At 47.8% G+C, this 15,262-nt stretch overlaps 1 protein-coding gene and 2 non-coding genes across 3 annotated transcripts in view; all 3 read left to right on the top strand.

The window, feature by feature from the left end:
- LOC144153815 (uncharacterized) overlaps nt 1-15,262 on the top strand; it is a 309,530-nt gene that overhangs the window by 158,077 nt on the left and 136,191 nt on the right. The window lies entirely within an intron of this gene.
- On the top strand, nt 4,908-4,979 carry Trnat-ugu (transfer RNA threonine (anticodon UGU)). The gene has a single exon. It is a non-coding gene; the product is annotated as a tRNA-Thr (tRNA).
- On the top strand, nt 5,418-5,489 carry Trnat-ugu (transfer RNA threonine (anticodon UGU)). Its single transcript has one exon. It is a non-coding gene; the product is annotated as a tRNA-Thr (tRNA).

Raw genomic sequence — 15,262 nt, 5'->3', positions numbered from 1 at the left:
AATACAACGTGACGGCACTCCTGCGCGCATTGTAAAGCAATGCCCTCAAACTGGCTGCCTCTGAGTCAGCCAGGATGAAATAAACAAAAGAAAGAAAAAAGAAATCGCGACCGAGTTTGTGCTTTATCTGCCACACGCGTCCCGCGAAACTTGCTGCTGCTGCTCCTTCAATGCATGCCCTTACCATGGTGATGCGCTGCCTCTTCGGGCGGGTGAAAGGCCAAGGAGTTGCTTTCAATCAAGTCATTTGGGTGCGCTGCTTTACGATGCGCGCGGAAGCGCCGTCACGTGGTATTTTCATATTTCGCGGTATTCTTTATCAGTCAGTATAAATTAGTACGCAATGAGTTCGTCGCTGAAAATACCGCGTTAGATGCCCCTCGTGGATACTTACAAGTGCCCCATTGATACTTTAGTTATTAGGGCAGTAATTATCAAGTTAGATAATTAATTAAAAATAATTAATTAGCTCTCATTAACGAAAAAAATACTGTCCGCTTCTCCACAGGACTGCAAACATTGCGCAACTAGGTTTTCTTCGAGTAACGCCATTGCTCGTTTTTATATCTTGGTGCATGATAGCTGGGACACCCTGTATATATATACATATACATATATATATATATATATATATATACAGAAAGATAGGGCAGCAGTCTACAACGCCAAAGGAGGCATAGGGATGTGGTTAGGCTCTTTTCTTTTTCACTACGGTTAATGAAATAAACATTTTTTTAATATACAGAAGAAAGAACGAAAGAAAAACACGCGCCCAGAGTGGGGACCGAACCCACGCCTTTCGATTACATGTCGAATGCCTTACCAATTCGGCTATCTGGGCGACTGTGTTCTCCTTCACTTTCTGGGCTATTTATATTTACTAGAAGTGTATCTGACGCTTGAGGGTGGTAGCCAGCGCCACTCTGACTACACGGGGAGAAGGGGACCTTCTTTTCAACCCCCGGGGCGTGACTCGAGCGTCTACAGCCTGTCATGAGAGGGCAACTGGCGGGAAGCCCTCTTATGCTACCTAGGCATCAAGGCTGCCAGAACCGAGACCCTCGCTAGGCTTTCGCAGAATAATATAGTAAGGAAATGAAGGGCTCGTTGAGGAAAATACAGAAAGATAGGGCAGCAGTCTACAACGCCATAGTAGGCATAGGGGTGTGGTTAGGCTCTTTTCTCTTTCACTACGGTTAATGAAATAAACATTTTTTTAATATACAGAAGAAAGAAAGAAAGAAAAACACGCGCCCAGAGTGGGGACCGAACCCACGCCTTTCGATTACATGTCGAATGCCTTACCAATTCGGCTATCTGGGCGTCTGTGTTCTCCTTCACTTTCTGGGCTATTTATATTTACTAGAAGTGTATCTGACGCTTGAGGGTGGTAGCCAGCGCCACTCTGACTAGACGGGGAGAAGGGGACCTTCTTTTCAACCCCCGGGGCGTGACTCGAGCGTCTACAGCCTGTCATGAGCGGGCAACTGGCGGGAAGCCTTCTTATGCTACCTAGGCATCAAGGCTGCCAGAACCGAGACCCTCGCTAGGCTTTCGCAGAATAATATAGTAAGGAAATTAGGGGCTCGTTGAGGAAAATACAGAAAGATAGGGCAGCAATCTACAACGCCATAGGAGGCATAGGGGTGTGGTTAGGCTCTTTTCTTTTTCACTACGGTTAATGAAATAAACATTTTTTAATATACAGAAGAAAGAAAGAAAAACACGCGCCCAGAGTGGGGCCCGAACCCACGCCTTTCGATTACATGTCGAATGCCTTACCAATTCGGCTATCTGGGCGACTGTGTTCTCCTTCACTTTCTGGGCTATTTATTTTTACTAGAAGTGTATCTGACGCTTGAGGGTGGTAGCCAGCGCCACTCTGACTACACGGGGAGAAGGGGACCTTCTTTTCAACCCCCGGGGCAAGGTAAATATAACTGGTAGCGAAGCTTCCATAGAAGCCCATACGTTCAGAAAATGGCGGCTCTTAAGCTGCTCATGGGGCTTAGCGCCATCTGTGTGAGGAGGGAACACTTCCGGCGGAACAAAAAATAATCAGGATGTGACGCAAGATCCGGTCAGAAAGTGACGTCATTTCGGTTTCATTAGCGGGAAAATTTGACTCAAAACAGCCTTAGCAGGCCTCTGATCGCTGAGGGCTCAAGTCATTGCCATCTGACGCAAGTTGGCGAGCCCTTGGCGTGTGTGTTTCAAGTCAACGCCAGCTTATACTCGTGACTAGAGAAAGGTACTTTAGCATATTGTCGTATGATTCGCCTCGGTGTTTATAAAAACGCCTTCCATCTTCTCTGAACCTTTATTCTGTATTCATGCCTTCCAGTGCTGTATAAAAGCAATCAGTTGCTTATTTTGACTGCAGTGGGTGGCAAACGTACCCCCCCCCCCCCCCCGGACATTCTTTTTTTTTTTCTGCCTTGGGATACAGAGCACAAAATGACACTTTACCACTCTCCCCGGCCCCCCTTTCATATAAAAAACGTGCCGACTCCTTACCCCGATACCAGTTTCTACCAACGCCACTGCTGGGTTTAATTGCGTCGCACATACGCAGGTCGTGCGTGCCTTCAATATAGATCAAGGTTATATAATGCTTGCTCAGTTTGTGGACTTCTGTTCTAAGAGAAGAAATAACGCATAGTCATGCTATAATCAAGACATTTGAATTTTATTCCACGATAAACATAAAACAAATTTACCACACTGCACAGAATCAGCACGTATACAACAAGCACAAAATGTTCGTGGGCCCTACATGCATTATGACTTTCATTACGCGCCGAAAAATTGAATTTACCCGTAACACATAGCATTATGAGCAATGAAAGCGTCAGCAGCAAAACTACTTCGAAACAAGAGAACAGAACTAGGCACTGCATCGTGACTCAGAAAACCGGGCCGCAGGAATGCCGATTCACGAAAGTGCAGCGAGCACACCGCAGCTGTCCCGGCGTCTTATCAAGTAGACAAGGGTTTCTAAAGACGTTCACTCAACATTCACGCCTGCAATTTTCTGGTTGCATTATTAGGCAAGTGTCGCAACAGATAAGTAAAAAGAGGAAAAATGGATCAATGCAAACGAAAGTGATGGCACTATGTAAAAGCACATAACAGGAAAGATCTGGCAGCAGCGCAGCACGGAGCAGCACAACACAGTACTGCGATGCAAATAATGCTTGCGCATACAAGTGCGGGAATTAAGCAACGAGCACTACAAGCGTTGTAATGCAATAGGGAAAACACTGAGATAGACAATTAAAGCGACTCGTTTAAATTCGATTGGTACTACGCTGAGAAGTCCTAGACTAATTGACACCACTTGCTCCGAGCCACCCTGAGGTGAAATCAAGAAATAACTGTTACATAACAAAGCTTTAGACCCATTTTTTCGAAGCACCAACACTTACCCTTACACAACCCCCGTGCACGTATTAACAGTAACATAGTTTCGCGTTACCTGTGGAAATGAGAGGAAAATGGTGCAGTAAAACGCCAGGCGTACGGGAGTTGCTGTTGCAACCTTGCACAGCACATCGTTTCCGTAGGTACCGAGGAAAGCGCTCCGTTCCAACCGTTGGCAGCATCGTCCCGTAGTTCACCGTGCCCGCCGGGCACGGTACTAAACGTGTCTACCGACGATACAACGCACCTCGCAACTCCACGCACAGCAAAAATTAAGTGCACACCAAGTTAACATGGAAAAACGAATGCAAATGCGCACCACCAAAACACGCGAGGGGCGTTTCCTAGCAGACGAACTTTAGGAGCGCCTTTCCGGACACTAAAAGTACTGCATCACAGAGCAATGACATGTGCCATTCTTCAGAGGGCGCTACAAAAAAGGTTTTTGAGAATGAACAGCATTTCCATAAATTATTTACACATTGTGCCTAAATAAATGTGATTCAAAAATAAATATTGTTCGTAAAATATAAATGTTCTTTTATTGTTGAACAAAACTTGGTTTTTTGTTACTAGTGTTTGTTCCCTCCTCACCTAGTCGCGCTTCAATCGCCACTCCCATAAGCCCCCATGCTGATATCGCTGGCAATAGGTTCTGAACCGCTTTTTGCCCGAACCTTCGCTACCATTTATATTTACCTTGCCCGGGGCGTGACTCGAGCGTCTACAGCCTGTCATGAGCGGGCAACTGGCGGGAAGCCCTCTTATGCTACCTAGGCATCAAGGCTACCAGAACCGAGACCCTCGCTAGGCTTTCGCAGAATAATATAGTAAGGAAATGAGGGGCTCGTTGAGGAAAATACAGAAAGATATGGCAGCAGTCTACAACGCCAAATGAGGCATAGGGGTGTGGTTAGGCTCTTTTCTTTTTCACCACGGTTAATGAAATAAACATTTTTTTAATATACAGAAGAAAGAAAGAAAGAAAAACACGCGCCCAGAGTGGAGACCGAACCCACGCCTTTCGATTACATGTCGAATGCCTTACCAATTCGGCTATCTGGGCGACTGTGTTCTCCTTCACTTTCTGGGCTATTTATATTTACTAGAAGTGTATCTGACGCTTGAGGGTGGTAGCCAGCGCCACTCTGACTACACGGGGAGAAGGGGACCTTCTTTTCAACCCCCGGGGCGTGACTCGAGCGTCTACAGCCTGTCATGAGCGGGCAACTGGCGGGAAGCCCTCTTATGCTACCTAGGCATCAAGGCTGCCAGAACCGAGACCCTCGCTAGGCTTTCGCAGAATAATATAGTAAGGAAATGAGGGGCTCGTTGAGGAAAATACAGAAAGATAGGGCAGCAGTCTACAACGCCAAAGGAGGCATAGGGGCACCCTCAAGCGTCAGATACACTTGAGCACCCTCAAGCGTCAGATACACTTCTAGTAAATATAAATAGCCCAGAAAGTGAAGGAGAACACAGTCGCCCAGATAGCCGAATTGGTAAGGCATTCGACATGTAATCGAAAGGCGTGGGTTCGGTCCCCACTCTGGGCGCGTGTTTTTCTTTCTTTCTTTCTTCTGTATATTAAAAAAAATGTTTATTTCATTAACCGTAGTGAAAAAGAAAAGAGCCTAACCAAACCCCCATGCCTCCTTTGGCATTGTAGACTGCTGCCCTATCTTTCTGTATTTTCCTCAACGAGCCCCTCATTTCCTTACTATATTATTCTGCGAAAGCCTAGCGAGGGTCTCGGTTCTGGCAGCCTTGATGCCTAGGTAGCATAAGAGGGCTTCCCGCCAGTTGCCCGCTCATGACAGGCTGTAGACGCTCGAGTCACGCCCCGGGGGTTGAAAAGAAGGTCCCCTTCTCCCCGTGTAGTCAGAGTGGCGCTGGCTACCACCCTCAAGCGTCAGATACACTTGAGCACCCTCAAGCGTCAGATACACTTCTAGTAAATATAAATAGCCCAGAAAGTGAAGGAGAACACAGTCGCCCAGATAGCCGAATTGGTAAGGCATTCGACATGTAATCGAAAGGCGTGGGTTCGGTCCCCACTCTGGGCGCGTGTTTTTCTTTCTTTCTTTCTTCTGTATATTAAAAAAATGTTTATTTCATGAACCGTAGTGAAAAAGAAAAGAGCCTAACCACACCCCTATGCCTCCTTTGGCGTTGTAGACTGCTGCCCTATCTTTCTGTATTTTCCTCAACGAGCCCCTAATTTCCTTACTATATAGTGTGAGCGTGAAATTGGCAAAAAAGAGGGTTTGCAACGGGAAGCGGCCAATATCCCTTTTATGCTTCGTTGTCGTTTAGACATTGCGCGCGTTCATGATCATCTCATTTCATCTTCCTTCTCGTCGGTTGATCATCATCTCCGCTGCTGGAACGGTTGCTGTCCTTTTGTGTCCGTGCTCGGCGCTCGCAAATAAAGCGGACCTCAAGCTTTCCCGTCGACTCTCTCAAGTGGTGGAGGGTGCTTTTGATCCCGCCATATACCTCTCGCGGTCGCACCACTGGAGCTCCGATCAGGTCGGCGGTTGCTACTGCCCACCAGCTCCATGCAGCACGAGAGCGGCCAATCGGGCAGCAACGCTGCGGCCCCGGTCCAGCCTCCCATCATAATCACCAGCTGTCAGCGCGATCCTCCGTCATTCTCGGGCCTCCGGGGTGAAGATGTTGAAGATTGGCTGGATCAATTCAACCGGGTAAGCGCTTTCAACCGATGGGACGATACATTCAAGCGGAGGAATGTCTCGGTTTCCCTGCATGAAGTGGTGAAGACCTGGTTTCTAAACAACGAGGCACATATCCCTGATTGGAGCACCTTTGTAGAAGAGCTCCGTAAGACCTTCGGCACGTCGACTGGTTCCGCTGCAGCCAAAAAGAAACTCGCGGCCAGGGTGCAGCACCCGTACGAGACATTCTGTTCGTACATCGAAGATGTCGTCGCGCTTTGCCGACGAGCTGACAAGGACATGTCGGAAACCGACAAAGTAAATCACGTCATGAAGGGAATCTCCTCTTTCGCCTTTAATGCTCTGGCGGTACAGAACCCGACCACGATTGCTGACGTACGCACGATCTGTCAGCGCCTGGACCGCCTGCAGTCCAATCGCATTCAACAAGATTGTTTGCCTACCGGCTCCTTTTCGGATTCAGAGCTCCGTACTTTGATTCGGACTATCATCCGTGAGGAGCTACAGCAGCGTGACGGAACCTGCCTCCAGAACGCCCACGCCCACACTCATGGCCTGCGTGACTTGATCAAGCAGGAGCTGGCATGTATGACCGCCGTTGAGCAGCCAGGTCGTCCTGCTCCGCTACATGCCCAGTCCTACTCTCAAGCTGTTACAAGACCAACCCTGCCTATGGAGCCAATCGCTCCCCCGACTGACCATGGCCACTTGTCCGCTATTTCGGCACCTGTGCCTTCACCACCTTCCTTTCCTGCTTGGCGAGCAACCCGGCCAACGAGTGAACGACCAGTGTGCTACTATTGCGGCATACGAGGGCACATTTCTCGTTTTTTCCGGCGACGACAGTTGGACGAGCGCCGAGGTTACGCACCATACGAACCCGACACCTACTTCGGCTACGCCCCTCGTCAATGCGTCTACTTGCCACCTCCGCGCCAACGTTTTCCTCCTCGGGATGCTACCAACTTCCATCCTGACTCGCGCCTGGCTAGACGTCGCTCTCCTTCGCCCTACCGTCGCTCTTCATCGCCCTTGCGCCCGGCCTCTCACGTTGGTGAGAACCGTGCGGAAAACTAGATGCGGCAGTTTCTGGGGGTGAAACTGCGTCGCCAAGGAACAGTGCAAGTCCCCCTTACCGGCCATGAAATACGTTGACTGTTACAGTTGAGGGAATTATGGTTGAAGCACTTGTAGACACTGGCGCCAGCATATCTATAATTAATGAAAGTTTGTGCTCTAGATTACGCAAAGTGAGAACGCCTTACTCTGGTCCAGCTTTACGTGGTGCGAACGCCGCTATGCTTCAACCCTCAGGACATTGTACAGTGCGTGTGATCATCAGCGGCATTCGTCATCACATTCAGTTTGCGATACTCTCTCCATGCCCTCATCAAATCATTTTAGGATGGGACTTTTTGCGATCCGCATCTGCTGTTATCTCCTGCGGAAAGCCGATGATTGACATCACCGAAACGGACCTTGCTAGTGTGGCTGACGATCCAGAGCTCCGCTTGACCTGTACTTCCGACTTTACCCTGTCTCCTGGCGAAGAAACCGTAATCTCCGTAGCTTCAGACGACATTGTTGACGGCGATTTGTTAATTGCAACACCGGAAATTTCTTCGCTCGAGGACTACTAATACCTCCGTGCCTTGTCCGTTTCTCAAATGGGTCCGCCTTTCTCGCCGCAGTCAATAGTACAACCGAGACCATTTTGCTACCTCAAAACGCCACTATTGCTTTCGTTCCCCGCGATGACGCTACAGCTGTTCTTCCTCTCAGCTCCTTATCACCTACGAATAATTCATCGGATTCCAAATTGCAGTCTGCTCCTGCTGGTGCAGTTATCAACCCCGACCTTACTACAGAGAAAACCGGACAACTGTTGATCATGCTGGCCAAACACAAGACAATATTCGACTCTCACACCTCGGTTCTGGGGCAGACTTCAGCGGCCACCCATCGGATTGAAACGGATGGTTCCTGCATCATTCGCCGACGCCCGTACCGCGTTTCGCCTAAAGAGCGCAAAATTATCCAACAAAACGTCGACGACATGCTGAAGAGAAACATCGTTCGTCCTTCTGCGAGTTCCTGGTCATCACCCGTGGTGCTTGTTCAAAAGAAAGACGGTTCCGTGAGATTTTGTGTGGATTATCGGGCACTCAACAAAATTACGCGCAAGGATGTGTACCCGATGCCTCGGATCGACGATGCTTTAGACACCTTGCAAGGCGCAGAATATTTTTCTAGTCTTGATCTTCGATCCGGGTACTGGCAGATCCCCATGAATAAGGCCGATAAAGAGAAAACCGCTTTCGCAACACCCGATGGACTCTACGAATTTAATGTCATGCCGTTTGGGCTTTGCAACGCTCCGGCCACCTTCGAGCGTATGATAGACAATGTTCTTCGTGGATTGAAATGGAAAACGTGCCTGTGCTACCTCGACGACATTGTTATCTTTTCGTCCACGTTTAAAGAGCACCTCCAGCGCCTTGATCAAGTTTTAACTTGCCTCAGTAATGCCGGCCTGCAACTCAACGCAAAAAAAATGTCACTTCACAAGTGAATCTATCAAAGTGTTGGGTCATGTTGTTAGCAAAGATGGAATTCGTCCTGATCCCGACAAAATTACGGCCGTCATTAATTTTCCCCGGCCTCTCCGCCAGAAAGAGCTGCGCAGTTTCCTGAGATTGGCATCGTACTTCCGTCGTTTCATTCGCAACTTTTCTACAATTGCTTCACCGCTGCACAAACTCCTCGCTGCCAATTCTTCATTTGACTGGTCGGAAGATTGTGAGACAGCGTTTACAACACTCAAACAGGCCCTCACTTCTTCTCCTGTACTCAGCCATTTTGATGAAAGCGCTCCAACAATACTCCATACAGACGCCAGTGGCCATGGTATCGGGGCTGTGCTCTTGCAATGCACTGCTTCTTCTATGGAAAAAGTAGTTGCGTATGCCAGCCGCACGTTGACGCAAGCCGACAAAAACTATACCATTACCGAGCAGGAGTGCCTCGCTGTCGTTTGGTCTATTCAAAAGTCCCGGCCCTACTTGTACGGACGTCATTTCACGGTTGTAACCGACCACCACGCACTCTGCTGGTTGTCGTCCATCAAAAACTTAACCGGACGCCTTGGCCGCTGGATACTTCGCCTACAGGAGTACAACTTTACCGTGACATACAAGACCGGCAAGAAACACGCTGATGCCGACGCTCTTTCACGTTGTCCACTGTCGTCCACGGAGGACAGTTGCTTAGCGTCTGCTCAGCAAGTGGCAGCTATCCCTATTGCCGTCGCGGAACATGTCAGCCCGGAACTCCCATCTGATCTCGTCTCTCTTCAGCGTTCGGATACGTACTGTCGCAACCTGATTGATCTTTTGGACGGTTCCGCTCGACCACCAAACAGTCGCTCACGCCGCCAACTGAAAAAATTTAGACTCTCGAATGGTGGTGGCCTTTACTACTACAATTAGCACCCTACCGGCGACAAGTGGGTACCCGTCGTTCCGCATTGTCTTCGGTCACACATTTTGCGAAGTTTTCATGACGACGCTACGGCTGGTCACCTTGCCTTCCAGAAGACATACGCCCGCATCAAAAGCCGTTGTTTTTGGCCCGGCCTCTCAGCGAGCGTCGCCAAGTATGTTGCGTCGTGTGAACCATGCCAACGCCGCAAACGACCCACTTCTGCCCCAGTGGGGACGCTCCAACCCCTTCCGTGCCCTTCAGCTCCCTTCGATATTGTCGGGATTGACCTGTACGGACCTCTTCCTGTAACTGCAGCCGGCCATCGGTGGGTTGTCACAGCAGTGGATCACTTAACCCGTTATGCCGAAACTGCTGCTATTTCCTCGGGCTGCGCTTCAGAAATTGCTGACTTCTTTTTGCGAGCCATTTTCCTGCGTCACGGTCCCCCTCGAGTTCTCCTCAGTGACCGTGGACGAACGTTCTTTTCTTCGCTACTTTCTGAAGTGCTTCGAGCCGCTGAAACCGCTCATAAAAGTACATCGAGCTACCGCCCGCAAACAAACGGCCTGACGGAGCGCTTCCATCGGACTCTTTCGGACATGCTTTCCTTCTGCATTGGCCCTGACCACACCAATTGGGACACTATTTTACCATTTGTTACCTATGCCTACAATACCGCTGTGCAACAAACCACTGGATTCTCGCCATTTTTCCTCGTCTATGGCCGTTCACCTTCTTCTGTACTTGACGCGTCTTTTCTCTCCGCACCTATCGCGCCAACAGCGAAGCTTCCCGACCAGTTTGTTTCTAGACTGGCTCACTGCCGCAGTCTTGCCCGTTTGAACACGGTGGCCTGTCAAGAAAGCCGCAAGTCTCGCCACGACGAGAAGCACCGTTCGGTCACTTTTAAACCTGGTGAAGAAGTTCTGCTTGCCACTCCCCTCCGTGTTCCTGGATTGTGCGAGAAGCTCTTGCCCCGATTCATCGGTCCTTACAGGATCCTGGAGCAAACCTCACCAGTGAATTACCGCGTCACGCCTATTTCCAGTGTCACTGACCGTCGGTGCCGGGGAACTGAGATTGTACATGTTTCCCGGATGAAGCCGTTCATTCGCCGCGATTCCTCTATCTCACAGTGACGGCCAAGATGACCGCTTCAGCCGAGGGGGAGTAATAGTGTGAGCGTGAAATTGGCAAAGAAGAGGGTTTGCAACGGGAAGCGGCCAATATCCCTTTTATGCTTCGTTGTCGTTTAGACATTGTGCGCGTTCATGATCATCTCATTTTATCTTCCTTCTCGTCGGTTGATCATCATCTCCGCTGCTGGAACGGTTGCTGTCCTTTTGTGTCCGCGCTCGGCGCTCGCAAATAAAGCGGACCTCAAGCGTTCCCGTCGACTCTCTCAATATATATATATATATATATATATATATATATATATATATATATATATATATATATATATATATATATATATATATATATATATATGTATATTTCTGTGTGTGTGTAGCGAATCAGAATAGGACATGAGGGGTTCGTTGACATAAGACAGACCTAATGGTTGGCAGTCAAGAAAACCTCGGAAAGCAAGGGGAATAATGTAGTAGGTCAGTGAAACAGATAAAGAATTGGAAAAGACAGAAAGAAAGTGGAGAAAAAAATGCCCGCCGGGTGGGATGCGATCCCACCTGGTTGACCAAACGCTGGTCGAACGCAAGTCGACCACTCTCGACATGTCGTAGACACTCGAGTCACGGCCAGGGGGTAAAAAGAAGGTGCCCTTCACCCCGAGTTGTCAGAGTGGCGCTGGCTACCAGCCCCAAGCGCAGGAAACGAAAATTTCTTAAAATAAATATACCAGAAAGTGGAGGGGGAAATAGCCCCGCCGGTAGCGTAGTGGTTATCGCACCAGACCGGTATTCTGGAGGTCGTGGGTTTGGATCCCACCCGGCGGGCATTTTTCCACCACTTTCTTTTCGACTCAAAAAAGTCTTCATCTCTTTCTATGACCCACCACAACCACCCCTTTGCTTTCCGAGGTTTTCTTGGCTGCCAACCCTTATTTTCTGTTTTATATATATATATATATATATATATATATATATATATATATATATATATATATATACATATATATATATATATATATATATATATATATATATTATATATATATATATATATATATATATATATATATATATATATATATATATATATATATATATATATATATATATATATACCGTCACCTAATCCAGCAACACCACAGAAGTTGGTGAAAATACACGGTGGCATACATACAAAAATCTCAATATGCCAATGAATGTACGGCAGGTAATAGTTGGCGGCGGAGTACAGCTATTCTACTGAAGTCTAACCTTTTTCACTATAAAAATATTCAATCATGGTTTTCCTGTAAAGACTTACAAGGGGTGCGGATAAAAATTTCCCAATACGTGTTCCCTAGCATAACAAATAATACAGTCTTATGTTGTGCGCAACATTCCACGAAGAAAATTTCAACAAAATTCCTACAAAAATTTATTACATGATAGCGTACGGCTGGTAACAGGATGGTGCAGGAAGTGTGAAACCAAACTTACACAGAAAAAATGGTGGGATATAGATTTCTTTCTGCACACAGCTCATCTTCGATTTCCTGTCACCTATGTAACTACACTCCGTAGACAACTCTAACTGCTCTGCCTAAATAGCGCCGGGAATTTTTTCGTCATGGCTATTAGAAAGGCGACAGGCCTTTGTAGGGTAAATAAACGGTGAAATTTCTGTCTGTCTGTCTGACTTTCTTTCTGTCTGTGTGTGTGTCTGTCCTGCTGCCCTCGCCCCTCTCCATAAGTTTATCACTGAATCCTAAGGTAACCAACCATAATGCAACCAATCATAACGCAGACAAGACAAGAAAAAAAATATCACAGAAGTGTTTTTTGGATTACTGTGTTCAAAATAAATAAATGCAGGGAAAACTTTTAGCTCGGCAACGGACCCAAAACAACGTCTTCCGTGTGCAGTCAGGAGTTCTATCGACCCGCTTCCATGCACGACAGTACAAAGGTATAGGAGTAAACACGAGTGGTTGTCGGGCAGATGGGCCCAGCTGTGGGCTGAAAGGAATAAAGGAAGATGTGAGGGCCATTTACTCGATATCTCCGCTGGCACCCATTGTTCGGTGAAAAGAAACACGTCTCGAACCACACCGCTTCTGTGTGAAAACTGTCGCACGCGATTCGGCGACCCTCCGTGGTCGCTCAACAGCTAAGGCGTTGTGCTGCTGATACAGGGACGCGGGTTCGATCCCCGTCCGCGGCGGCCGCTTTTCTGATGGAGGCGAAACGCAAAAACGGCCGTGTGCTCGAGATTTTGTCGCACGTTGAAGATCCCCAGGTGGTCAAAATTATTCTTCAGCCCTGCACCACGGCGCGCCTCATCGCCTGTGTAGTTTAAGAGCTTTAAACCCCCCTCAATCAATCAATCAATCAATCAATCAATCAATCAATCAATCAATCAATCAATCAATCAATCAATCAATCAATCAATCAATCAATCAATCAATCAATCGATCGATCGATCAATCACTCAATCAATCAATCTATCAATCAATCAATCTTTCTATCTAACAATTAATCAATCAATCAATCAACGCGAATCGGGCCACAAGACGAGGCGGGACATGGCATTACTCTTGCAGTTGTGTCCACCAGAGAAGGAGGCAACAATACACATGAAAAGTTGAATAGTCTGCGAAATAAAAAATAGATAGCTGTTCAAGAGGGCATGGAGAAAACGTTTACTTCGTATAAAACTGAATTTACCCGCTAACAATGTTGCTATTTTTAATTGTCTTTCTATTCCAAGCTTTCAGAACATTAGCCACTATATTAAGAATAACAAGGGAAGCTGTCGAGCCTGACCAGCCACTGTCTTGAGCGGTCCTTGTGTGCCCACTGCATTTCCCGTTTTGGTGTTCGCAAATAAAGACTTTCCAGCCAGTGTGTCCACCCGCCCCTCTGATACCTGTGGGGAAGACTCTGCGGTTGACCACAAATGCGAACCCATTAAGGCGACCCTGTTTATTAGGAACCTCGGAGGGCTCTCTGCCTTCGGACGACCGGGTCATGCGCTATTTTTCTTCACTGCCTGCCGCCGCGATGAAAGATTGTGTCGGGTGGGCATCACCAGCAGCGCCGACGTCACCAATAGGACAGACTGGGTGTACGTACAAAAATTTGGTGTCCGCAAGCTTGTTTGCATGTAGTGCGGGGTGTCTTGGTCTGAAGTAATCTGCTGGCGGAAATCCAAGGCATGTGAGACCTGTTGCGGGCGAAGATGCCATGCCAAAAGTTTGTACTCCTCTCTCAAAACCACGCCATGGTAATGAACGGTTGTTTCGTTACGAGCCCTGCCTGCTTTCTTAGGGCCAGCTTGTGTTCCGCTCGTTCTGGCAACGCGACGACGACTATGGGTTATCTACTGCCACAAACAGGCTGTCAGCGTGGGGTGTACTCTAGCGATTTCTTGGCTGTGCAATTTCACATAGTTTTTTTTCCTTTAGAAAAGGGCGCAAATTTCGCTGTGGGCTCCGCCGGTTATTCATCTGATCGTCACTGGTCGCTACCCCTGTCCAGCGTAATGGCTACGGAAATATTTTCGTCTCAGTAACTGCCAAAAGTCTGATCGCACTTTCAAACGCTAACGTTCCTTCGAGAACATAACCTGGCAGCCATAATGTTGTCTCTGAGATTGTCTCTAACGTTCGTCTTAGTTGGTTTTGTTCGAGAGAACGAACCTCTCCAATTCGTGCTCTTCTCTGAAACTCAAGTACGTATTAAGGTCCCAAAGTAAGCCTAGCTGGTTACTTGGTACTACGGGTATTAGTTCAGGGCTGAAAGATAGACCACAGTAAAGAAACAGAAAGGAGTAGCGATAGACATCAAGTGTTTTTTACTAGACACATATACAGGGTACCGCAACCACGCATGCGCTAAAGTACTGAGCTCAATTCTTCATATATGCGCGGTAATCTGGGCATTAGAAACGCACTTCTTGGCTCAGTTACGCCATGCAAGGTGCAATGACACAATCTTAGCCTTGTTCAAGAATAAAAAATGCCTCAAAGATACCGCGTTGCCTTTTATTGTTTGAGCTGCGGAAAACGTGTGTACATTCGTACCCGGGCGTGCACCTGCACCTGCGACAATGGTCCGCTAAGTGGGCCCACTCCATTACCGCCTATACCGCTGAGCGATGCTCTCTAAGCCTGTCGTTTACTCATCGCCACGTCTGCCCAATTTAGCATTGGCCGCAGGACAGCGTAATGCAATATACTACGCCAGTACAACATGGCAGGAAGCGCTTGGCGTGCCTCTTTGAGCACTCAGGTCCCTTCGTTTCAGAGTTCACTTTAAAACACATTTGCGCCAGCTTGTTGAGAGCTGCAAACACAACAAACAGCCCGCATTTCCTAGTCACCTATTTGAAGTGATGGGACAGCTGCGTTAAATGTTACGCTGGACACAGGGGGCGATGTCTGAACGACAGGCTTAGAAAGCCTCCATCAGCAGTACAGGCGGTAATGGTTGTGGGAGCACTTAGCTGACTGTTGACGCAGGTTCCCGTGTACTTTAGCGTACGAA

This window comes from Haemaphysalis longicornis, unplaced genomic scaffold (assembly GCF_048455015.1).
Source record: "Haemaphysalis longicornis isolate Haplotype H1 unplaced genomic scaffold, Haemaphysalis longicornis Haplotype H1 scaffold_9, whole genome shotgun sequence".
In the NCBI taxonomy this organism is placed as follows: domain Eukaryota; kingdom Metazoa; phylum Arthropoda; class Arachnida; order Ixodida; family Ixodidae; genus Haemaphysalis; species Haemaphysalis longicornis.
Note: the sequence above shows the minus strand (reverse complement) of the source record. Positions and strands in the feature narration are given on the sequence as shown.